A 25,467-nucleotide genomic window follows, 5' to 3' on the forward strand; every position below is an offset into this window, starting at 1 on the left:
AGAGACTAACCCACTCGAGCGGTTTGAGGGGGCCCACAAAACCCCTTCTCCATGCCCCTGTTAAAAAGCATTTGAGACAGAGGAAGGAGGCAGGCTGTCGGACAGCACCGTACCATCTGTATTACTGAAAATGCTTTTTTGGAGAATGTGGTTTTCGGTCTGTAGCCAAATGGGCATTCTGAAATTTCATCCTTGAATCAGATAGTCTTAACCACCCTTCCCTGGCACAGCAGGACAGCGGAAGCTGGCCGCCAGCAGGGAAAGCCTCCTACCACCCAGCAGGAGAGGCGTCCAGAATCCACCATCTCCGCAGGCTGGCAGACCCCGTAGAGGAAAAGGAGGAAGGAGAGGCGGACAGAGAGGCTGGGTCACTACTGTGGGGAATTCTCTCCAGGGCATAATATGAGGAGAGTGAATAAATAAAAGTCCTCTTGCAGCACCTGCTGTGGAGTCTTCAAAGGAGGATCAGACCTGGCCCGGCTCACCAGGGATATTCAACAAGGAAGGGAGACACGGCATCTGTGCACTATGATTGCCCTTCTTTGCCCTTCTTCACGGCCTTAGCTAAAGCTTTAAATGTGGAGCATGTTATATGTGGCTGCCACATTTTTTTCCCCTGGTGTTTTAACTGGCTGCCATCATTTCTGGCTCCGTCCTATATGTGGAGCTTCTTTCAAGCACCACTTTTAGGCTTTAAAAAATTAATCCTCATTTGCTTAAAAAAAGGATGAGAGGAACAATTCCTCTTCATAGAAAAGTGCTAAACAGGTGCTGCCTTCTGAATATCTGGTGGGATATTTAACTTAGCCCAAAGGTGAATTTTACCCTAAATGTAAGCAGGATACAGACTATATTGCATGGCAACACCCATTTCAAACAGAAGCAGATGCATTGTACCTGCTGAAGAATAGAAAATAGTAAAGTCACTGTCATCACTGATGGGAATTTATTATGATGATGATTAATTTGATAGCTTTGGAAATTGTAGTACTTAATTGACAGAACCCCACAATTCCACCTCCCACCCATCTTCTTTCTTCTACACCCCCAACTTCTGTGCCTTTTCTAAAAAGGATTTTACAGAATTTAAGGTAGACCTTAAAGGTTTACCTTAAAGCTTAAAGGTTTTGTTGGTGTTCTCAGCCAAACTTTTTGGAGCTAGTTGTCAACCAGAGCCTGCAACCAGCTTTCTTCAGAAAAACCTGCCCATGTATCATGCCAAGTTGTGATAGCCACTCCGTGCTGTTCCCAGATAGGCTCTGGAGTAAAACCAACCCATGCATGTGCAGTTGTAGTAGCCACTGGATAAGAACCAGAACAGTGACTCCAGAAGTAAAGGGTCACAGCTCTAACCTGCTGAGTCATCTCAGCTCAGCCTCGCTGAATTTCATTTGCCCTATTGCTCATTGCATTCCAGCCTATCAGAGGCTCTTTTGGAGATCGGTGGGGGCTCATTAAGAAAGGGGTAGTAAGTCTAGAAGGAGATCAGGAATCGGGATTTGTAATACGTACTCCTGCTCATCTTGATTAAGGTGTTACTTTAGAAGAAACACAGAAGAGTGGGTAACTCAAGCTCCTCCATACAAACCTGTCAACATTTATTCATGCAGAGAGGCTATTATGATCTGTCGCATTAAGAACACAAAGAGTCCCAAAGGGCTTCTTGGCCGTCCTTCAGGTGCTGGGCTTCCCGTCTTCTACTGTGTCTTTATGCACAAGTGCCAACTGCCTTTACTCCCTTTTGTTCCTAACTGTCAGGGATGTGCATGAACAAGAAAAATAAATATCTAGGATCAGACAAGTTCTACATGAAATTTTGTTTTGGAACATGAAAGCTAAACACTTTCAGGCCAAAAAACATATCTTTTCCTTGCCTTGGCCTGATGTAACCTCACTCTTAACTTACACCACACATTAAAAATTTTTGTTAGCCTTCCCTAACTTTTTTTCTTTTGCTTATAGTCAAGTATTTGGTCTTTTCCAGCTCTGAGTCATTCTCTAGTCTTTTGAGATCGCTTTTTCTCCCAAACAGTTGAATTACTGCAAATAAGCATGACACAGATTCGTGACCATAAGAGAGAGCAGGATGGGAGGAGGAAAAATGGTAAGGCTCTGCAAGGAAGGCCACAAAATGTTAAAGCATCAAAGGATCTTGAAGGTCTTTGACTCAAGAACATATTCTTTCTTATAGACTAGAACTCAAACTTACGACTCTAAGTATACTGAACTCATATTATTAATTATCATCATACATGATTGTTCTTTTTCTGAATTTCAAATACTTCATGGGAGAGAACTTTGGTATAGTTCCACAGTGTGGTCTTAGGGCCTAGAGAAAAGGGTTACCAAACAAATACTTGATAAGATAATTCAAAGAATTGATTCTATGAACATTTGTTGCATACTTTTTGTATACCAAGCTATTACAATCTAACTGTTAGATGACAATACAAAAAGACCAGTAAGGCACAATCTCTTCTCTGAAATAGCTTACCATCTGTTGGGTAAACAAGTAATTCTACCTTAATGATAACCCTAATGATCTGTGAATAAAGCAATATGGGGACTCAGCTACTCTGAGTAGCTAACCCCGCCTTGGGTTGGGGGCAGGAGGCAAATAGCTTCCTTTGAAAGATGTATGGGGGGGTGGCAGACATAGGTTCACAGTTGTTTGTTTGGAAAATAATACAATAATTAATATACAGTAGTAAACTCTGTTTTGTGTACTCACAAGTATAAACCTATTTTTGCCGCACCCTGTGTTTGAGTTTAGATTTTAAGTGTGAACCAACTCATAGAATTTTACATCAGGAAGAAAGACACAGTCTATCACAGACTTCTCATTTTGCAGATAAGAAGCCTGAGACCTAAAGATTGTAATTGCCATTAGTAGGATCCAATAATTAGTGTCAGAACTACAGTTCCAGTAGAACTTTACTATTTCTTCTGAAAATAGAACTTTGGGTACCGAAGAAACATTGTAATTGTTTTGAGAAAATGGGATTGACTCTGAATATAGTTTCTCCTGGAACAGCGTGCTGTTTTTAGAGCCATGTTTATCATAAAGCTGTCTTAAAAGGATTGCTTAACTGTTTGTATGAGCCTAAAGTAACAGCTCTCCTAGTACATGGACTAACCACATCATTTTGATATTTTATTACAAAAACACTGTAAGGCAGGGCAGTCTGGAAACTTGCTAATTGGAGTAGTTTGTGGCTCCCATGTAATCTAGGAGATAGAAATCATTACACCAAATATACCAGAAAGTCACGCAATATAATTAGGAAAAAGAAAGGATAAAAGAATCTTCTTAATCTTAGTTCCTAGTACATAATAGAACATAAATGACACTGAATTATTTGAATGTTAAGCCCTATCTTAAGTAAACCTTTTCTGTAAAAGTACTAACAAGCTTGTATACTTTTTGTTTTTAGTTAATTTAGATTATAAGGATTGGTTAGGTGAGAGAGTTGTCTTTTGACCTTATGGGGTACCTAAAATTTCTTTTCCTATAAAATTTATTTCTCAGTTTTTGACTATGTCCACAAAATGCTTACAAGTTTATTTTATAATATCATCTAATTCCTGACTAGTAGAATTATGTAGACTAGTATGCTAATCAGGAAATATTTGAATGCCTTCCTCATATTTCCCTAAAATGATCACCTAGACAACCTGCAAAACTCTGTGTGTGTGTGTGTGTGTGTGTGTGTGTGTGTGTGTGTGTGTGTTTTGCTTTCTGGTATATCATATTTTCGTTCTTTGACTTTATGAGGATGTTGCCTAACATTTCTGATATTGATTTTTTTGACCTGTAAAATTAGGGAAATAATTTGCCTCAGGGATTTGCACCAAATAAATGAAATAGTCCTTGTAAAAACTCTCTCCCAGTGTGCCTGGCACATACATGAATCACAGTAAATTACAGCTTAAATTATTTTGCTGCATTTCCTGTGGATGTGTTATAGAGCATTAAGAATAGTCAGAAAGAAAACCTGTTTGTTATTGGGGAAAAGTACCCCATTCTTTCCAGAACATAATAAGAATATGATAAATATCCTGCCTCTCCCTTTATTCTTTTTGGGTTCTGGTGAACACCTTCCGCAGCAGCACATTTTAATGATTAATTTTGAGGTCTGAACCTAAGCATTATTGACTAAGATAAAAACCACAGGCCCCAAGAGTAAGTATTGATGTTGGTAGACAGCCAGTGGATGAATGATGTTTAATATATTAAATATTAAATGCAGAATCTTTTGGTTTGGTGAGTTTTGCTAACACTGCCAATTAAAACATCCAGTTTGACTTTCAGGAGTTCAGTTTTATATGGATACCATCTATTTAACCTGACAGTTACTATTTAATAACGATACTGATAATGGTCCAAAGAATTTGCTAAAATTCTGTGTGAATCAAAGACAAAAATAAAAATGACTTTGCTATTTAAGTGATTATATTTTCTGCTGATTGGCTGTTTACCTCTTTAATATTACCATGACTGCTTATTATCTTAAACTATTATAAATTATGTTTTAAATATAAAACTAAAACAATAGAAATTTTGTGGGAATATTGGCGTCTCTCCCTCTTCATTTTTCTGCTTTTCTGTAATTTCTAAAATACTATTCAAAACTCCCATTAGGAATGCCTACAATTTTCTAAAATATAAACATTTTTTATTCTTTCACCTTAAGCCTATATTGCCTGTGTTAGTCTCATATCTGCCACTGGAAATACCTTTTTAAAAACCATACTTAGTTTATTACATTTTCCAAAATTTTGCTGAAGTGTATTTCTGACACAGACAACCTACATTTCATCACTTTCCACAGATTTCTAAAAAGTGGAAATTGTGGAATGAGACCAAATCAGAAACTTTCAGGTGTAAGAAAATATTTTTAGAAAAGCAATCCAGGACATCCGGTCAAGGTGGAGGCATAGGTAGACATGCTTCACTTCTTCACACAACCACAAAAGAAATTACAACTAAATCTCAAAACAAATAGCACTCAGAACCATCAGAAGATTAAACTATATGGAAGTCCAGCAACCAAGGATTTAAAGAAGCCATATTCATCCAGATGAGAAGGAGGGGTGGAGAGGCAAGGAGACTAAGTGTGCTGCAGAGAGTCTTCCGTGGCAGAATGGGCATGGGTGGTCCCACATTCATATGTGGTGGACAAAAATCGGGAGAGATACCTTCAAAGTAAGTGACCCCAGCCCCAGGCCAGGTGGCACAGGCCAGGGTTCCAGCGCCAGGAAGGTAAATCCCCATAACTTCTGGCTGTAAAAACCAGTAGGGGTTGAGGCAGAAGAAGAAATTGCTGGATTTTCAGGAAACTGCACTTAAAGGGCCCACACGGTCTTCAAATGTATGCAACCCCACTCTGAATTCAGTGCCAGGGCAACAGCTGGAAGGGTGCCAGTCTTATGTGGGAGTGGGTGAAGTGACTGGAAACGGAGCAAGTGCCAGGCAAACCTCCAGAAGCCAGGCAGCGACACAGTCCCCTCTCTGAGCCCTCTCCCTGTTCAGAGTCACAAAGCAGTGAAGCAGGTTGTCCTGCCCTGGCAATACCCTAAGGCTCCTCTCCTCACAATTTACAAGTGACTTTTCTACATAGGCCATACTGCTAAGACAGGGAGTCAAAGAAGCTCTGCCTAATACACAGAAACAAACACATGGAGGCTGCCAAATGAGGAGACAAGGAAATATGGCCCAAAGGAAAGAACAGAAGAAAACCCCAGGAAAAGAACTAAGTGACAAGGAGCTAGCCAACCTATCAGATGCAGGGTTCAAAGCACTGGTGACAGGATGCTCAGAGTACTCCCTGAGTACAGCAGCAACACAGGGGGAGTTATGAAGGTTATACTAAGTGAACTAAAGAAAAATCCACAGGGAGCCAACAGTGATGGGAAGGAAGCTGGGATTCAACATAAGGGAGAAATAAGCATTCAACCAGAACAGAGAGGAGAAACAAGAACTCAAAAACATGAGGATAGTATGAGAAGACTCTGGGACATCTCCACACGTGCTAACATCCAGATTATATGGATGCCAGAAGGAGAAGAGGAAAAACAAATTGAAAACTTACTTGAAAAAATAATGAAAGAAAACTTCCCTATTTTGGTGAAGGAAATAGACATACAAGTCCAGGAAGCTCAGAGTCCCATACAGTTTGGACCCAAAGAGGACTACATGAAGACACATCGTAATTAAAATGCCAAAGGTTAAAGATCTAAAGAGACTAGACTCTTAAAAGCAGCAAGAGAAAAGCAGAGAGTTACCCACAAAGGAGTACCTATGAGACTATCAGTGATTTCTCAAAAGAAACTGCAGGCAAGAAGGGACTGGCAAGAAGTGGTTAACATGATGAAAAGCAAGGACCTACAGCCTAGATTACTCTCTCCAGCAAAGCTATCATTTAGAATGGAAGGGCAAGTAAAGTGCTTCCCAGACAAGGTAAAGCTAAAGGAGTTCATCGTCACCAAGCCATTAATACATGAAATGTTAAAGGGACTTATTTAAGAAAAAGAAGATCAAAACTATGAACATTAAAATGGCAGTAAATTCACAACTATCAGCAACTGAACCTTAAAAACAAAGCAAAAAACCAAAAAACCTAAGCAAACAACTAGAACAGGAACAGAATCCTAGGTCTGTAGATCATTTGGAGGGTGATCAGCTGGGAGAGGGTAGGGAGAGAATGTGGGGAAGGGTGCTGGGAATAAGAAGCATAATTGGTAAGTACAAAATAGAGGGGGAGGTTAAGAACAGTAAAGGAAATGGAGAAGCCAAAGAATTTATATGCATGACCCATGGACATGAGCTGGGGGTTGCAGAATGCTGGAGGGAGGGGCTCTACTGGGCAGAGAGGAGCAAAGGGGGGGAAATGGGATAACTGTAATAACATAATCAATAAAATATACTTTTTAAAGAAAGTAATCCAAAAATTCCAGTTATGCTTTCACAGATCACAAAATCATCCTTTATTTTGTGTTCAGAACTGTTGTAAGTGCTTTTATCATTTAATCTTCACAAAAAACGTATGAAGTAGGGGGTGGCATTATTATTATTATTATTATTATTATTATTATTATTATTGCAACTGTTACTACTACCACCATCACCATCACCATTTCATAGAGAGATCGATAAATTTCCATAGTAACACAGCTAGTAACTGGTATAGTCAGGAGTTGAACCCAGACAATCTGGCTCTGGGGGTATGTTCTTGTAATTACTATACATAGGGGTACCTATAGACTCAGCTTCCAGAAGCATCCATATACTTACACATATGATTTGTAATTGAGTAATCTAAAAAATCTTTGACTTTTCAGTTTTCTAAAATACAATTTTCTAGCACTTAAGATATTTAAATTATTTTAAGTCATATACTAGCTATGAACAGATGTGTGAAAGGAGTTGTTCTATGTATCTATCTTGCTGACCGTCTCTCAGCCTAGTTTTCTCTGAGTTTTAGCCTCTAAAGGAACGTTGGTAAAAATGTATTCCGATTTCCTTTTCTCCCCCAAGTTTACAAACAAGAAGTTAGTCATTTCCTGCTCTGTGATCCCATGGCACTTTGTTCATACTCTATATTTTAAGTAAATACTTTTTTCGGTAATTAATCTGTTTATATGCCACTTCTTTCCCTCCCCCACCCTTGCCTCCAAGTGAGCCCTTAGAGCTGGAACCAGGTCTGCTTTATTTTTGTCTTCCACAAGCCTGGTGACAAAGGGATGAATCATATTGCCTGGAGAGGCTAAGGGACTTGCCCGGATTAGCAGACCTGAAATGTCAACAGTTTTTCCAACTCCCAGTCTGGTACTTATCACTCACGTGCTGCCAGAGATGTTTCCAAATGATCTGGAATCTTGCTAAGGACTTAGGACACCATTTTCATATTATGTTCCTCTAGACTAGCTTATTTATAAAATGATACTAACAGTCGTGTTGATGATGAAGGTGGTGATAGTTGCCACTGTCACCACCTGTCCTACTGCATCAGTATGAGAATCAAACAAAGTGATAATATTTGTGAACACTTTGGAACTGGTGAAACCCCCTCCCCAAGGACCTTTATTGCTGTTGCTCTATCTAGTCTGTTATTGACATGTGATATACAAAGTGTTTTGCATTCAGTATCTCACTGTTCATTACACCCCTGTGCAATAGATGATCTCCTTGCCAATTCACTGATGAGAGAACTGAAGCTGCAAAAGATGAAGTACTTCAGTTACAACCACAAGTGGCTAAAAGAAGCCTAGCCTCTTCCCCCCTTGCAACACAGCCACCAGAAGGCAGCCACCAAGTCCCTTGGGTGTGGCATCATCCTCCTGAAGCCTCCAGGAGTGAGCCGGGAGAGAGACCTGCAGGAGAGTTGAGAGCTTGGCTTTTCTAACAGCAGGGCAATTACATGTGTATGTTTAAATTTTAGTCAGATTTTTTCATTTAATCGCAATGCAGCGTCTGGGTACAGAAAACTTTATCAGATAAAATGAGCAATTTCATTTTGAAGTGGTCAGCTAGCATTGTAACAATCAGCAATAGCATGTGGGTCACAGGGTCCAGACGAGAGGAGGCTCACCCCTCCATTGCTTTCGCCGCAATGGGGAGTTCCTTACTGCTACTCTCAGAGGAAATGGAAGATGATAAATCCAGCTGCTGTTTCCTGTTTCTGTAATTCAGAGATTTATTTTTTTTTTAAGGGTAGAATGCCTTATTTTTAAACCAGTGGAAAATACCCTCAACCTGATCCTTGTTAGTATTTCCTTAAAAACTAAATGTACTCACTTAGGCTTTAAATGGGGGTGGGTGTGTGTGTGTGTGTGTGTGTGAGAGAGAGAGAGAGAGAGAGCGAGCGAGAGAGCGAGGAGGAGAGAGAAATTCCCATGAGGCTGCCTGGGCTAGCTCATGCTCTTGTATTTTTCAGCAACAACAGAAAGAAAACCAATTAAAGCAGGTTTTACTGGGCAAGAAGCTCTAAATGAGATTGATGACTGTCTCTGATTGAGAGGAGGCCTGTAATTTATATCAGTGGAATAACTGTCTCAATTATGCTTCTTGTGCAGTTCAAGTCTGGTTTTACTCCTGCTTATAATTCTTATTAGTGAAACAGTCCTGAGTCATGTAAGCAGCGCACTGTCGCCTCACATGCCATAGTCTGTGGAAGGTGGCAGCCATGAGGTGTACATTACTAGGGTACAACTTGATGGGTTTGATTGTATAACCAATGGCTCCATAATTAAAAATGATAGATATTTTCTCTAATGCCAATTATTTTCATTGCTAATTTAAGAAACAGAGGGCATGTATGGGAGTGTCAGTTGTGCTTTTCAGAATCACTGAAGGAAATGTATTTGGCTGAGTAGAGTTGTGAGGGTATAGTGACTGTAGCCCATCCTCTCACTATGCAAGAATCTTAGCTCTGATTAGGTTCCTTTGCCCCTCCTTTAATATTCCTGAAATCCCCGCTATGGCAGTGCTCCGTTCACAACGGGTAATCAGTACATACTGTGCACTTACAAACTGGCTGGCCCAATTTATTTACTCTTTAAGAATTACAGTTACAGTTTACAATAAATAAATTCAGAATAAAAAGGAAATCTTCGTAACTTGAATTTAAAGAAGAGCTTATACTGACTATTTGGTCTGACGTTTGAACACCTCCTCCTGAAGATCATTACAATTGTGAGGCCGTAACACTCACGGGGGCCTGTTCCAGCACACTCGATGGTGTAGGATTATCCAGTTCTAATCTCAGCTATGCCATCTCCTTGTTGTAATAGTTTCTTGGCTAAAAAAGATAACGAAGTTGGTTGTTGTTGTTGTGTTGGGGTTTTTTCCCTCCCTCAGCAGTTTGTAAGGATCAGATTAGTTGGAATCTGTGCAAGTGCTTTTAAAAGTTGAGATGATGATAAAGATGTTAGGTAATACTGTCATTAAATGGCGGTCAGGTTGTAAATTGTGATTTCGCTTTTTAGACTTTGCTCCTTGTGTCCTGAGTTAGCATTTGAACACCAAGGTTTGTTTGCTTCACCTAAGGGTTCATTCTAATATTTTGTAATTTCGGCAGGGGGTGCGATATAATTTAATTCGAACTAATCTTTAATTTAAAACAAGCTGAAGAGGGCAGATATGGGCTTGGTGTAGGGTAGATCTGGGTGTGAATCCTGGTCTACTCTATTTTAACTGCATGATCTTGGCCAAACTCAATTTCTAAACTTCTCTCTCTCTCTCTCTCTCTCTCTCTCTCTCTCTCTCTCTCTCTCTCGACGAAACAAGAACAGTAATGACACTGCTCGGGGAGGCTGTGACAGTTTAATGAGCTCAAGTATGTGAGTGTTTGGTTACTCAATACGAGATAGGTTTTTACCTGTCCCCTCCCGTATATTTGCAATACTCTCAGTGTTGAATGATGAGATACACCCTGAGATTACCACTTAAAGACACCAGCAACACATGCCATCTCTCCTCCCTGCCTCATCTTTCCCCTCCAAACTATACCAGGGAAATGAGAAGTAAATTAAGCTACTTTAGATCACTAACACTTTCCTTAGGAATAATAAATATTTCTTCTCCCACCTTCTTCCTTTCAGTGTCTTCTAACTTGAGTTCTTTTAATGCTTGACCTTCCAGGGAGTTTCCATGGGTGAGAAGGCCTGACACTGTTTGGGTTACTTGAACATGTACTGAACTGCTCGCTCCTATGTCCATGTGCTGTGTTTTCTTTTCAAAGTTACATGAGTTGTGGAGTTATTTTTGCAAGGCGCCTTATTTTTTTAATTTAGACTTTCCCCAAAAGGACCCTTTAAAGTTTTACGACTGGATAAGTACTACTGTGGTTAGCAAGGTTAATATTTACCAACTTACTGAAGGGAAAAGCAAACAATATATATCCAACCTCTGTTTAAGAATTTCCGTAGAATTATGAATTCTTTAATCTTGGTACCTTTATTTAGTTATAACAGCATGCCACATACTTGAGTGCGAGCTCCTAGTAGAAATGTGTTTGCTACATATGAGTTAACTTGATGCTCAAAATAAGAAACAGCCACATGAAAAAAAATCTACTTTCTCACCCTACTGTTTTCAATGTCTACCTCTCTGTTCCTTTCCTATCCCAAAAAATACACCCTGCCCTCAAACTTGCTTCTCCTTCTTTCCCAGCCAAGTTTCGAGAAGTGAACGTTGCCTTAGCCACCTCGTCTTTGCCCACAGTGAGCCACACTTCGCTTGATGTTGGGCTGAAGTCTCAGTGACTCAGCTGCAGCTGCTCTACTCCTCAGCTTCCTTGACTAGCTCGTGATACTGCTTACCACTCTCATTAAGTATTTGCCTCCTTTCGTTTCCAGGACAGAGTTCTCTTTATCCTCCTCTGATCCTTTTTTCTCCCTTTGCTTTGCTGAATCCTTTCCTTCTCCCTGTTCCTTGAGTGTTAGAGATTCCCCAGCATCCTTTGACCTTTTTCTCTGTAGGTCTCCTTGGGTCATGTCATCGTCCAGATCCTGACTAGTCATAAATGTGTCATTCCTTCCTAGACCCTCTCATGATACTCAACTAACTACTAAACATCTTTCCTAAAAGTCGAGCTATTCAAGCTGAAAGTTGAGTTTACCTGGAAGTCATCTTGATTAATGTGACTTTCTCATTCCTTTTCTTTTCTCCAGTATTTCTTCTCTCCAGTCCTTGTTCCATATTCTGGATAGAATTCTTTCTAAATCGGAACACTGAACTCATTGTTCCCCACCCTCCCGCTTTGTTCAAACCATTCAAGGGTTCCTTATTACCCCTTTCTTATCTAGATCTGATAGTGTTGCACTTTTCCTGAGTGCTACCCATGGAAAGGCCCCCCCCCCCACCTTTTTGTGTTCTAGGAAACCAGAAAGTATACCTTGCTCTCAGATACTCTGAGACAAGGCCCATCCCCATCCTTCCTGACTCCCTTAAGGGTCTCAGATGGCTCCCGTGTTCACCTGCCCTTCTGAAACTCGGGCCCTTTCCTTGTCTTTGAGACAGCCCTCATTAACAACTTTTCTCCCTATTGGAAGAGCCTGAATAAAATCATCTTAATTGTCAGCTGTTTTTTGTTTCTCTCAAAAGTTTTCCAGAAGTTGAATTATATGTTTACTTTTATTGCATATTCCTCACCTCAGCTATCATAGTGTTCTTGGCATTCATACACTTACCTCTGCTGCCATTTTAGATTAGGGTGTATTAGGACAGTTAACTCTATCCAGGAAATAATTCTGGATAGAGTAGTGGCTCATGCTCCATGCTTTCCACAGTACTAGGGTCAGCAGGGAAAAATGCTTAATTTCTGGGAGGGCAAAGAATGCATCTGTCTTGCTCTATGTATATATTTTCAGCACTTACCACATTACCTAAGCCAAGTCTTTGCTGAAAATGCAGATGGCACAAGCTTGACAACATCATGACAACAAAGGTTTAATGAAAATTCTTCTGGGCAAGGTGAATTGTCTTCAATTACAAGTCCCCAGTAACTAACACAGTGTATGGTGTTTGAGAACAGATCAGTGAATGAACAGCCAACTTCATTCTCAAATATTTCTTAGCATTAGCAGCTTCTACCTAATGATTTTGGTTCATGAAGAAAGTAGACATTATAATTATAGTTCTGACGTGTTGTATGTAAAAATTACACAAATGAGCAAACTTTGTCTTGATTATAATGTTTTTACTGTTTTTGACTTTCATGAGGAAGAGAGAAAGGTAACATTTCATTGCTTCAAAAATTATCACACGCTCAAATGGATAAATTCTATCATTTAGATCTTAGAAGATTTAGACCTCAGTTTTTATCCAATACTTGTTACTTTAGTCTGGAATTTGTGGTGGGTGGAGCTTAAAGCCATGAGCCTGATTGTGTTCACTCTCTTCAGTTTACCCAAGAGCCTGTATAAATGTTGTGGGCCTTGACGTGGGATGCACTGTCAACTATCCCTAGTTAAATGGCAGACTCTTAAATGAATACATTGGCATCCTTGGCACTCAAGTAGGTAACACATTTTTTTCCCCAAACATGTTATCTTGGGCCATTTTGTTTTTCAGAATTCAAAAATTGTCATATCTTTTCAGAAAATAAATATCCATAATTTTCTAAAGTCAAAGATCTTCATGTAATCTGTGTAGAAGGAACTCATCTAAAATAAGTAACAGCATACTGAATTAGAAATTATGCCTATTTGTATGTTGTGCCTTCCCAATACAAAAATGTTGAGGGGGTTTACAAACTGTAGGCTGCTCAATTGTGATTCAGTATTACAACGCCACTCATGCATAATAACTGAGGGAAATGTTCTAAACTGTAACATAACTGTGGCTCTCTATGAAAACCCTACTAGTTCATCAAAATTCAGAGAAAAGGAAAAGACCGTTAATTCCATGCACACTTTATCTAGTGAAGGATCTTTCAGTTAAATGTCCTATCAAACCTGCTTTTCTAAAGATCATTTGTAATTTTCACAGGAGCTACACAAATAGATGATAAGTCCTTAGAAACAAGATTAATTCAATTGAACATGAATAAAACATTTCTTTGTTTTATCAAATGCTTTAAAATAGGACAAAAGTGATATTCAGCAAAGTTTACCAATTTATCAATAATTCTAAAATAAGGCTTTGTTTCTATTACTTTAAAAGGCTAATAACCCTTTGGGGGAAATTTTAATTAACTATAAGGCGGTTTCTAATGCCCATAATGAATTCCACTATATTAGAGATTATATTGTCAAAGGTCATTAATGATTTTTAAGAGTTTTGACTGTCTTTAATCTGCCATAATTGACTGATTTATACCTTTACTCTCTTCCAACCCCCTCTTATACTGGTTTTCTGGATTTTCTTTTTTCTTCTTTTTTTAACTAATTTTTCTTTCCCCTCAAAGCCTTCATGGTCTTTTTTCATTTCTGCTGCTGCCATGTCTCAAATCATGGGTTTTCCTTGATATTGGGGGAGTAGTTGCGATGGGGACATTGAGTGTGTCTGCGAGGTGTTCACCAGTATTCTGGGTGATGTGTGCATCTTCTAACAATGGTGTTTTATTTATCCCCATTTCATTGATAAGGAAAATGAAGGCCCAAGTTTCCACAGCTAGTGATGTGAGACATTTTTGTATTCCCATTTTACAGATAAATTGGTAAGAGGTGGAGAAAGGATAAAAACACAGACAGGCTAACCCTTTAAGCCATGTCCTTATCCATTACGTTACCTACTTGTTGAGAATTAAAATTCTATTTTAGATTATTAGCTCAGTTAAAGAGATTATAGGTTATGTGTGCACAAATCATGCCATTTCCTGATTATCATTGTACAAATTTAAAGTATTTGATTTTGTTCTCATAGTGTTACCCCTTCTATCTTTGCTCCCCCATTGCTCGGCTATTATATACTTAGGAAATGTAAGTTCATTTTAATATTGGCCTAAAGAAAACATAGAAAAAAAAGAAATTGTGTTTCCCTTTCTCCTCTAAAAGGTACAGTGAAGGTTATTTTTGTTTTTGTTGTTTTACTAGTTTGTATTTTAGTTTATTTTAGAAACCATATTTTATTAGTATGAATATCATGGATTTTGTAGAATTCTTACGGTGTTATTTCCTGGTTTCCTTTTAATTATATTGTAAATACTGTTGTACAGTGCAATACATGGAGACAACTATTTCTGGCTTCAAAAGTATGCTGCATTCCCGAAGTATTCTAAAGAGATAGTTATTGATCATCTGTATGTTGATCACTAATCAGTGTTTTTCAAACTAAGCTTATAGATTGCCTACCCAAGTATATGAGGGCTTACAGGTACAATTTGCCTACTTTTGAAAGGGATTTTTTTTAAAAAGAAAAAAAAAGAAGTTCTCAAGGAACTGTGAGAAAAAGGTACTTGAAGAGCTTATGAAAAAAAGATTTAGTTTCTTTTTTATTTAAGATTTAGTTTCAATAAAACCATGTAAATAGATGTAAAAACACAACGGGTATGGAACAATGAAGTGGAGAATTAAAAGAAATCTGAGTGTCATCCTTGACATCTTTCTCTCCTTCACTCTCCCCACACAATCCATTAAGTCCTGTTGTTATTTCTTTGGCCTATTAGGTCATAAATACATCTGTTTTACTCACCCCCTTCTTAACCACTCACAGCCTTATCTTTACCTCCATCCTTCGCCCAGAGTAATGCAACAGCTATTTCCTAATCTCACATCAACCCCCACTAACCTTACACTGGGCCCACAGTGATATTTTTTAAAGAGACACAAATCTGATTGTCAGCCACCTCCCATCTCAGCTAAAAATACATCAGTAGCTTCCCACTGCCCGTAGTTTGAGGATATCAAAAACTTTCACTTGGCTTGTAGGACCCTGCCTCATCTCCTACCACACACTCTTTTCACTCGCTGTGCCTTTTCAGTCCCTCATGTGTTCTTTGCTGGCTCGTGCTCACTGCCCTCCCCACCCCCCCTCTTCACTCACGCCCTCTCCCTGCGCCCTGAGCCTTTGGACATTCTGGTCCTGCTTACCCTTGCATTCTTCACCCCTCACTTAAATCAAATTGTGGCTTCCCTGATCTAGCCGACTGAAAGAAAATCCCTATTACCTATCTTCAAAATACGATGCCAACAGAGGAAGGTGTGGGGTTTCTGGGGTCTGAAATCGGAGAGCTCTCTTTAACAAAAGGAACACAAAATTAGAGATAGAAAGTAGGTACAGGGCCTTAAAAGAAGCCTTTGAAAAGGAGGGGTCCTGAAACTGAATCTTCTTCCACCGCACCAGTAATCTGCCTCTGCCCGTTCCTCCTCTTGGTAGCTCTTCTCAGTTGACCATTTTATATATTCAGTTAATGAATATTTCTCTTTCCTGCACTATACACTCTGTAAGAAGGGAACTATGTCTCAGTTGCTCATCAGCTTTTCTCCAGTAACTTGCATTGTGTTAACACTGAGTATACAGTATATATTTTATGGATGGGGAGGGATAAGTGAATGATTAAATGAAGACTTGTGTTAAGGGTTAACATTCATAATGTCTTTAGAATATTTAGCTGAATTTCTTGGAAGCCAAAAGTAAATGGAGAACATCTGAATTCCATGGCTCTTTATAGCCATAATACATCATGAAAGACAAATTTCTCTTAGTACCAACTGGCCAAGAAGAGTTCTTATGGGGTTCTTATGTATAAAACAGCGTATTCTACACAATGGGTAACCACAGCAGCTAACTTTTATTGAACACTTACGAGGTTCTGGGCACTTGCTGAACACTTGATGAACACTGGTGTTCTGATTAGGTGTTTATCAACTCCAGAACTTCTGCGTCCACTGCCTGTGCAGAAGGGCAGGAAACTGTGTGAGGACCAAGAGAAGGAAGGCCTCAGGCTCTGTCTGGCTGCTTCACTGTCTCAGGAGTCGGCCTGTCTGGGGCTCCCTCCTCCCTGGCCTCTCACCTCCCCTGGCTGCGTGCTGAAACGGTGCTGCTCAGCTCTTGGTCTTGTCTTCCAGTGAGGGTGTGCCCAAGCTTACCTTTGTCTTTTTGTTTATTTTGGTAGAATGTTTATGAGCCAAGCTGCATGCAGATGGTCTACCAGGATGAGTTACCTTCCGAATCACCTATTAAAAAGAGTTGTATAGAATGGTCCGTCCGGACATTGAAGAATGCCTGTCAGAGCTGATCATTTTAACTTTGGCATAATTAATAATGACCTTATATGCCATTGTAATTGATAGTGACAGCATTTGGCTCACGAGTTCAGTGCCTTCCGAGCACCTCCTCCAGAACGCTGTAATGGGTCTGCCTGATTTATTTCATTACAGACCTTTATTAAGCACTGGTCCTGTGCCAGCCCCTGGGACATGCAGATAAAGAAACTCTTTTTCCCTTTAGGTTAGGAATTTAGACCCCGGTGGAGGGAGAAAGGGAGACAGACAGACGGAACTCAGTTCAGCAAGGGTTAGGAGCAACCGTTGTCTAAGTCTGTTTTCATTTTTAGTCCTATGGCTAAGAGCTCCTAATATAAACTACCAAGTAGACTTTTAACTAAATATGCTACCTAGCCAAGGTATATTGTAACAAATATCTGAGTATCTTTTACTAACTTTTGAGAAGCTTTTTGGTTAGTAAAATGAGTGCCAGGGCAAGGTATTCAGGTGCTTTCTAGCAATCTTTACAAACCAGGAAAAAGGACTGGGAGGCTCTCTCTCAGTGGTCCTTATGCAGAGCAGATATCCATGGGTTTCCGTCCCAGTGGCATTTGGAGGAGAGGGTGGCAAGCTTCCGGGACCATGGAAAGTGGCTGAGGGTATCAGAGAGCTCTCCATCCTGGTTCACTTCCTTTAGCCCAGTTTCAGACATTGTGCGGTCATACTCTAGAAAAACAGTATTAAAGATAAGTAAACTTAAAAGGAAAACTGTCAGTTTTGGTCTAAGGTGTTTATCTTACAGATGGAAAGAAGCAGGAACTTAGAAGTGCAAAGCTCCTCTTAGAATTCCCACTGCTGCCTTGAAAACTGGCGGAAGTTAGAATTACAAAGGGCTGACCAAATGCCTCCCTTTTGAGCTTGGCTTGACTTTCTCTGGAACCTTTATTAAGGTCCATGAGCTGCTGGCTATCTTTTTTACCGGCTAATCAGACAATAGCCATTATCTCCTCCATATTTCCTCTAGGCTGCTTTCTCAGTAAGGAGAGCTACGATTTTTTTTTTATTCTTCCCTTTTTTTATCCTCAGAACCTGTATCTAGCAGATAGAGGATGCTCAGTAAATATTTGTTGAATGAAGTGAAGTTTCTAGTACACTTAATGAGGTGTGTAGGTACTGAAACATTTGTGAAATTCTGTTGGCCAAAATTCATAGTTAAGGGAATGCTAGTGTAACTTGTAGAAGAAGCTCTGTTGTTGTGTGGAATAAAATGTGGAAGCCATTGATTTATAGGCTCTTTTGTGTCATTCTTTGAAAGAGGTCTCCTTTTCTAGCTCTGAAATACAGGCCTTCACTTTTAGAATTGAGAAGAAAAAGCAAGAAAATTCACAATAGTATATTAACACACTTTGTTCATTCTTAAGCTATTTTGCCTTACATCTACTAAAATCTATTCCTTAACCTTGAAGTAAATTTTCTCCATGATTAGCAGTACTCTAGGAAGAAACCCCAAATAGGTACTAAAATACAAGTACTAAACTATACTTTGCATAAAGCTATTTTTATATATTTCAAGTTCTGAATTTTCTGTAGTCCTTTATTTTCAGGTGTTGAATGGATTTATAAAAACCATTTGAAGGTTAGCAGAATAGGTGCATTTTGCCCAATGCAAAATCTGATTTTGGTAGATTTTATATAAAAAATGTTTATAAAATCTGGGGTGTTTTTCCCTAAAGACTTTTTTTCAGTTATTTTTGAGGTATCCAAACCAAAGTAGTATAAGAAGAAAACTATTTTAAAGTATCATTTAATAACTTTTTACAAGGGAGTAACACTAGTGAATTGTTTCATTTGTATACAGAATGATACCAGCTATAGAGTACCTTGCATAATAACAATATCCATAATTGCTAATACTTATATAATATCAGTAATACAGAGCTCTTTTGGGAAAAGCTGAATCATTCTTTCTCATTTTGGATCTGAAGCATTTATTTTTTAACCATATGAATTGTTGGTATCTGAATTGAGTATGGTGGGTGTGTATATTGAATGTTGAGAAAGTGTTATTTATAGGGATGATATAGTTTGTTGCATTTTGATGAATTGGTTCTCCTTCAATTTATTCAATGAAGGGTTTGAAAATTTGATCCTCACCAGTCTCTTGGGTCTTCTCTCATTTCCTCAATTTGGCCAAAAAGGCTGATTGATTTTTTTTCAAGAACACTGTAAAAAGAAAATAAAAATTGGTTTTTCATTAAGTATTAAGGAACTCATACCTATGTGAAAAATTTATATATTAGGTGGATTAATCAAGCTATTTGCTTTGTACACTAAACTTTTTACATTAAATAACATTTCAAAACCATTTTTGACTTCCTTTTTAAAAAGGGGTATTGAAAATGACCTCCTAATGCAGGTGGGACTTATTTCTTAAAGTTTTAAATTAGGTGATCTTAGTTTTCTGTTTTGATGCTAGAATTTTGCTGCATATTAATAAACTCATTAATATGTTTTCCAATGGACAGTAAGTTACTCACATTTACACTGCTAATAAATGTGAACAAAGAGAAAATTTGAATCCAGCTCTACTTGGCATCAAAGTTCTGCTCTTTCTGGTATAACTTGCCACCTCCTAATAAAAGTAACTTTAATTGAAATATTTTTTAAAGAATTAAAAAATTCTTTAAAGTTCTTTGTGTGAAATTGAACACAGTTTCATTGTCAAACATTTATTTTAGGATTACTTCTATGAGGATGGTGCTATATGATAGTTCAAAATTCAGAAATTGGCCTAATCTTCAACAGTTAAAGACCAATTAAATGGTTTGCTTTTCTCAAAGATTCTTTTCCTGCATTCAGAATTCATCAAAAATCTTGGGGGGATTACTTTATATAAGAGCCCGAACTGGGTGTTTTCAGTACATGACCCTGTAAGGTAGGTATTATTGTCAAGATTTTATAGATGAGGCATGCACACTCAGTGAGGATAATTAAAATGCTAAAAATTTTTCTCCAGAACCAGTTAAATGTAATCATAACAACACAGCAATAATTGAAAAACATTTGAATTTAGCATATAATCTAGCATAAAATCTACAATTAAGTTATACCCCTATCTACTTTCACTATCCTATTTCTGTTGAAAAGGCAGTTTAAGCAGTAAAATAAAGACTGACGTCTAGCTTTTAAATATTAACAGCTTTATTGAGATATAATTCATATACCATAAAACTATACAATTCATTGTGGGGTGTTTTTTTAGTATATTCATGGGGTTGTCCAACCATCATAGCTTCTAATTTTGAACTTAGCTGTTGGGTATTGGGTTATTCCATCATTAATGGGCATACTTTTAGATAAGAAAACATAATTATATATCATAAAAGAATTTAGATTCAATCTCTGATATTCTTTGTACAGCCAAAGTCCAATAACATTTCCCTTTCACATTAGTACAAAAAGCATCCTCAACTTCAATGAGAAATGTTTGCTTACAGGAATTTTAAGCTAGTTTTCATATGTGCCATAGACGGAGAAGCCTTGGAATGTGAAATCCACTTCCTCATAACATGATTCTTTAAGTTCTTTGTTAACAGATGTACTATAAAGGAAAACCCAAAGAATGGCTGCAACTAGTACTTTCTAAATGTGCCTTTCTCGGGTTAAAAATATAAATAAAAAGATACCCTGATAACCATTTATAGTCATTCTGAGTCTGGATTCACTGAAGAGATTTAACTTCAAGATACAGGATTTAGAAAGCTAAATATTGATCTTCTTTCTCTTTGACTTTCACATTAGAAAATCACTTGAGGATTACAATGTACTTAATATACTATCTTATATGGATATATATTTGTACACACTCACACACATTATGAGAAAAGCAGCTTTTATTTTCAAAGTGCTGCTACATCTTTAATTCAGCAGATGGTAAACATTTCCTGGGAGGTGGAAGTTTTTACCTAGTTTTCAATTGGTCAGATGGGATGACAGACACATTAATTGAAGTCCTGTGTTTGAGATAAGAGCTTGTCAGTGGCTGACACTGCAGAAAAGTACTGGTTTCTTGCCTGAGGACCTAGGTACTTCCTCAAGACTGCAGATAAATCACCCATGCCTCAGCTTCCATCTCTTGATGTACCCATAAAATGTGATGTCTGTATGAGGACATAGTACACTAATATAATGGTGTAATGCTAGAATTATACATAGTTTCTATAACAGGATTTCTTTCCTGTCTCTGTGCCTTTGCGCTTGCTATTTTTTCTGCAAAATTCCTTACTCTCCCCACCACGCATTGATGGTCCTTCCTTCTGGTCTCAGCTTAAAAACCACCTCTCTGTGAAACCTTGCCAGTTATCAAATTCACACTTGGGTTTGCCCCATCTTGTGCCTCTCCTATGCTTTGTATTAGCCAGGTCAGAGCAACTTTTCTTACCGTATTGTAGTAGCAACCTTAACTGCTTGTCGTCTCCCGTTAGACTGGGGGTCTCTCCAGGGCAAGGACTAGATTACGTCATTTTATATTCCCATCATGGTGCCTGGCTCATGGTTTTCTGAATTCTGAGTGAATGTCATGAAGGTTGTCCTAGGAAACCTGATGATTACCTAACTTTATTCCTTTGTACCCTCAAAGTTAAGGACAACAGTGAAAAGGTCCCACCTTCAACAGCCAGTGTTTAGCCAACAGCACAGACATCAGATGGCTGTGTAATAGAGAAAAAGATTTTGAGATGAAAGATTCTGTTGGCGCTCTCATAATTAGCTCAGGGAGGTCATTTAAGCTGTTTGTGCTTCAGGTTTCCTCATAGTACTATTCGGCAATAATAGGTATGCCTAATTACTAAGCACTCAGCTATTGTGAGAATCGGTTGAGATCATTTATAGAAAAGTAATTCGAAAACTTAAAGCACTGCAAACATGGCAAGTAGTAAAGAGACACAAATGTAATCTGGTAGAAAGAACATGCCATTTGGCTTTAGATAAGATTTTAAGTCCAGACTCCGCCACTAATTATTTGACCACCATAACTTCTGCAAGCCTGTTTCTTCATCTGTCAAGGGAAAATCATAATACTTTGGCAGCTTCGAGTAATGTGAAGGTTAGATGGAATTCAGGAAGTGTTCCACTTGTGTTCCATCCGAATATATTCAGCTGTTACCAGCCAGAGCTTTTGTACATTGTGTATGCATACCTCTGCGCCCATTTTCTGTGACAGATTCAGTCCCTTGTACTCCAGGGACAACAGGCTTCTTCTCTCAAGCCAAGGAGATAGACAGCAAGTGGAGGCCTCCAGAGGAAGGTCACAGGCTTCCCTGACTTGTGACCCCAGCCAGCCTGGGTGTGCCTTGGGATGGGGGTGAGGCAAAACCTCAGTCTGGTGTCATGGCACATTCCTGCGGCAGCTGTTTCTGCTGCAGCCACTTTACTATTTCTTTTTTAAATGTTTTATTGGAGTTAAAGCATACATGCCAAAAAAGGCACGTAGCCTAAGTGTACAGATTACATTTTATAATCTGTACCTGTGTAACCAGATCATTCATTCTCATTGCTGCCTGATTTTCCATTTTGTGAAATATTTCACATTTCATTTTTCCATTCTACTGTTGATGGTTATTTACATAGTTTCCAGTTTAGAGCTGTGGCAAATAGTGCTACTGTGAATGTTATTGTACATGTCTTGTGATGAGTATATGTACTTCTCATGGAGATACTTAGCAGTGGAATTGCTGGGTCACAGAGTATACATATGTTCAGTTTTAGTAGATACTAACCCAAAAGTTTTCTGTGGTTACACCAATTCACACTCCAACCAGCAGTGTTTAAGAGTTCTGATTGCCCCATAACCTTACCAGCACTTGGTATTATCTGTCCTTTTAATTTTAGAAATTCTGATGGATTTTATAATGTTGTGTAGCATTTTGGAAATAGAACCATTTTTTCAGTCCCCAAAATCTGAAACCCTAAACTTTGATACATTCATTTCTTCAGGAATGCGCTCTATACAATCAGGGAATTATATCAGATATAAAGCTCCTTTTCCAGTGGTTGGAGTATAGAAGGAAGATGACAAATGATAGTTGCTGCTATTATTATTATTATTATTATTATTACTACTACTACTACTACTACTACCATCATTATCATCACCATCATTAAATGCCTTCTCTGTTTTCAGGAGAGAGTAGAACATGGTATATATACAGTAAGACGTAGTCTCTGCCCAAGAGTAGCTCATCTTGTTGAAGAGACCAACATTGGAAATAAGTTTATAATTAGACAGTGTGATAGGAGCTTGGAGAAGGAGCTGATGCTTGAGCTGGAACTTGAAGAATACCTTAGAGTTCTACAGAAAGAAAAGAGGGGATCGCGCTGGAGGGAATGGCAGGGGCACACAGCCCTGGGTGGGGAGTGGCAGAGGGGACAGCGCGAGCTGGCGGGAGGAGCCATCTGAGGCTGCAGCGTTCCCACGCGGGTCTCCGGTGTTTGGCTCTTGTCACCCTCACAGGACATGGGGCGTTGGGCCGGCAGCTGTGGGGGCTTCGGTGTGAAGTTACAGTCCTCGAAGGCTGCGTTCTTTGCTCCCGCCTTTCACCACTTTCTTCCTCCTCTGAAAAAGTGGTCCATCTCCTCTCTCTCATGGGAACAAAGCCTGTCCCGAGTATGAAGTTCTTGAAAACCACTTCTTGAAGCTTTGACATCTGCAAAATAATCATTGATGACAAGGATCCCACAGCTTCTCTGCTGTGGGGTCCTTGACTATTTATCTGTATGCTGAGGCCAGCTTGGAGTTTTTATTCCTGCATTGGCCCAGGTTGCTTTGTGCTGGCAATTAAGTTTAAGAAAATGCTCTTCTGCCCAATACCATATGGAGACAGTTAATAAATATTCTTGAGAAATGTTGATGGGGCTGCTGAAGATTACTGTTAGTAGTTCATACATTCTTTCATTGGTTGTGTTAGGCATTGCTCCATAGCAGTAAGGAAGGTGGACATGGTCCCTGACCTCATTGAATTTGTAATCTACTGAGGAATGAGACAAGTACACAGTCGGTTCTACCACAGTGTGATAAGGGCTGTGATGGGTTGAGGTACAGAGTCCAGTAAGAGCATATCAGAGAAGCATCTCATCCAGACAAGGGATCAGGGAGGGCTTCGTGGAAAATACAACAGACACCTGGTAGCCTTGTGGAGGGGTTTGGGGAAGGGGTGTTCCAGGTAGAGGGAACAATGTGTAGTAGGAGCTGAACACAAGGAAGAATGGCTGATGGGAGAAACTGGAAGAGAAAACCTACCTAGAGCACAGAGTGTCTGGAGAGGAGAGGGATTTTCACCAGAGGACCATCAGCAGGGCAGAAGGTGGAGTGAAGGAGATCAAAACTGGAGGCAGAGAAACCAGCTGTAGTAATCAAGGCTTAAAAGACAAGCAGCCAACCTTCCCAGTACAGTGACTTTTAAAATTCCCTGTTCCCTCAGTCCTCCAACCCAAATTTCCTGAATTCTTTAGAGCCCAGTACAGCTATCTGAAGAGTGAAGAAAAATCTTATCAGAAGTGTTGTGTGCAAAAAAATAAAAATAAAAAAAAAACCTTGTGTCTTCTATCGTCCATATTGATGGACCTTTAAAGTTGTGGTCCCCGGTGTGATCATACATACAAAGTTTTTTTTGCCAGGAATAAACCTGTGTGAGGTATGTTCTCCAGTTTCTGTACGCGAAGCAAGAGCCGCTCTGTAAGTTCTGGCTGGGTGCTGTGTTTTGTGCTTCTAGATGGGGACTAAAGAGCTCACATAGCACGTGTTTGAACAGTTTGTCATCTAATTTGGCCCACTGTGCATTCCAATAGCCTTGCTTCCTGCTTGAATTCCCAGGCCACACACAAACAAGATTCCTGTGGGGATGTTATCTGCTTTTTCTTTTTCCCACTTCCTTAGTAATTTTTTACAAAGACTGGGTGCCAGGCATTTCATACCTAAGTCCTGCGGTCTGGAAATGCAATTTCTAGCAATTTTCACAAAATATAAGCACGGCTTAGTAGTTTAGATGTGTTTGGAGTTCTTGGGCTTGTGTTTACCTGGTTACATGAAAGATATTTTACTTTAAAAAAAAAACTCCTATGAGAATTGCTCTTACAATGAAATAGATCTTTGTTGTCTTTTATTAAGAAATACTGTGCACCTGCTCTGTAACAGAGGATAAGCAGAATAAAAGTACTGAGGCCACCGCTCTCTCCACTTTGTCATTCCAGGAGGGACACCAGTCATCAGTCATAATACTGTTTCCCATGGAAGCCAGAGTCAGCCCCAGAATCTTTTTCAGTGTGGCACTCAGGGCAACTTGTGTGTATAGAGATAAAAATCTACCTTCTGTCCTTTATTTAAAAATTAAATACATTTCCAGAACCTTAGGTACGCTCCTTGCTTTTTATCTTTTCATTTTTTACAAGTTTTAGCAGCCATTTTATATGACTTTTGGAACCTGAGAACCTCCTGAGAAAGCAGAAGGTGGTACTGTTGCTATTCAGGAAGATGAAATTTGTTTCCCATCCATGATTACAGGAGCCCGTTCCCTTTATTTGCCACTATCGGCATTGTGTTTTTCTTGGTAACTCTCAGAATGACTGACCTTGTGCTGTGTTATGAGTAGTTTCCGGACTGTAGAGCTGCCGGCCGTTAGTGAATGGTGCCCGCATTTTATAGTGTCCTGGCACCAGGAGTCTCTGCATTGCTGCTGGGGTCATCAGCTTTGTCAGGGATCAGCGGTCTCATTAGTCCTAACTTACTGCCATCAGTGATCATTCCATGCCCACCTGTGCCTC

General features: G+C 39.2%; 1 protein-coding gene across 2 annotated transcripts in view; it reads left to right on the top strand.

The window, feature by feature from the left end:
- Window positions 1-25,467, top strand: part of LRRC8D (leucine rich repeat containing 8 VRAC subunit D) — a 109,810-nt gene that overhangs the window by 80,177 nt on the left and 4,166 nt on the right. The gene's annotated exons all lie outside the window — the stretch shown is intronic.

Source organism: Pteronotus mesoamericanus, unplaced genomic scaffold (genome assembly GCF_021234165.1).
Source record: "Pteronotus mesoamericanus isolate MK-2021 breed Mesoamerican mustached bat unplaced genomic scaffold, CSHL_Meso_final scaffold_31, whole genome shotgun sequence".
Classification (NCBI taxonomy): domain Eukaryota; kingdom Metazoa; phylum Chordata; class Mammalia; order Chiroptera; family Mormoopidae; genus Pteronotus; species Pteronotus mesoamericanus.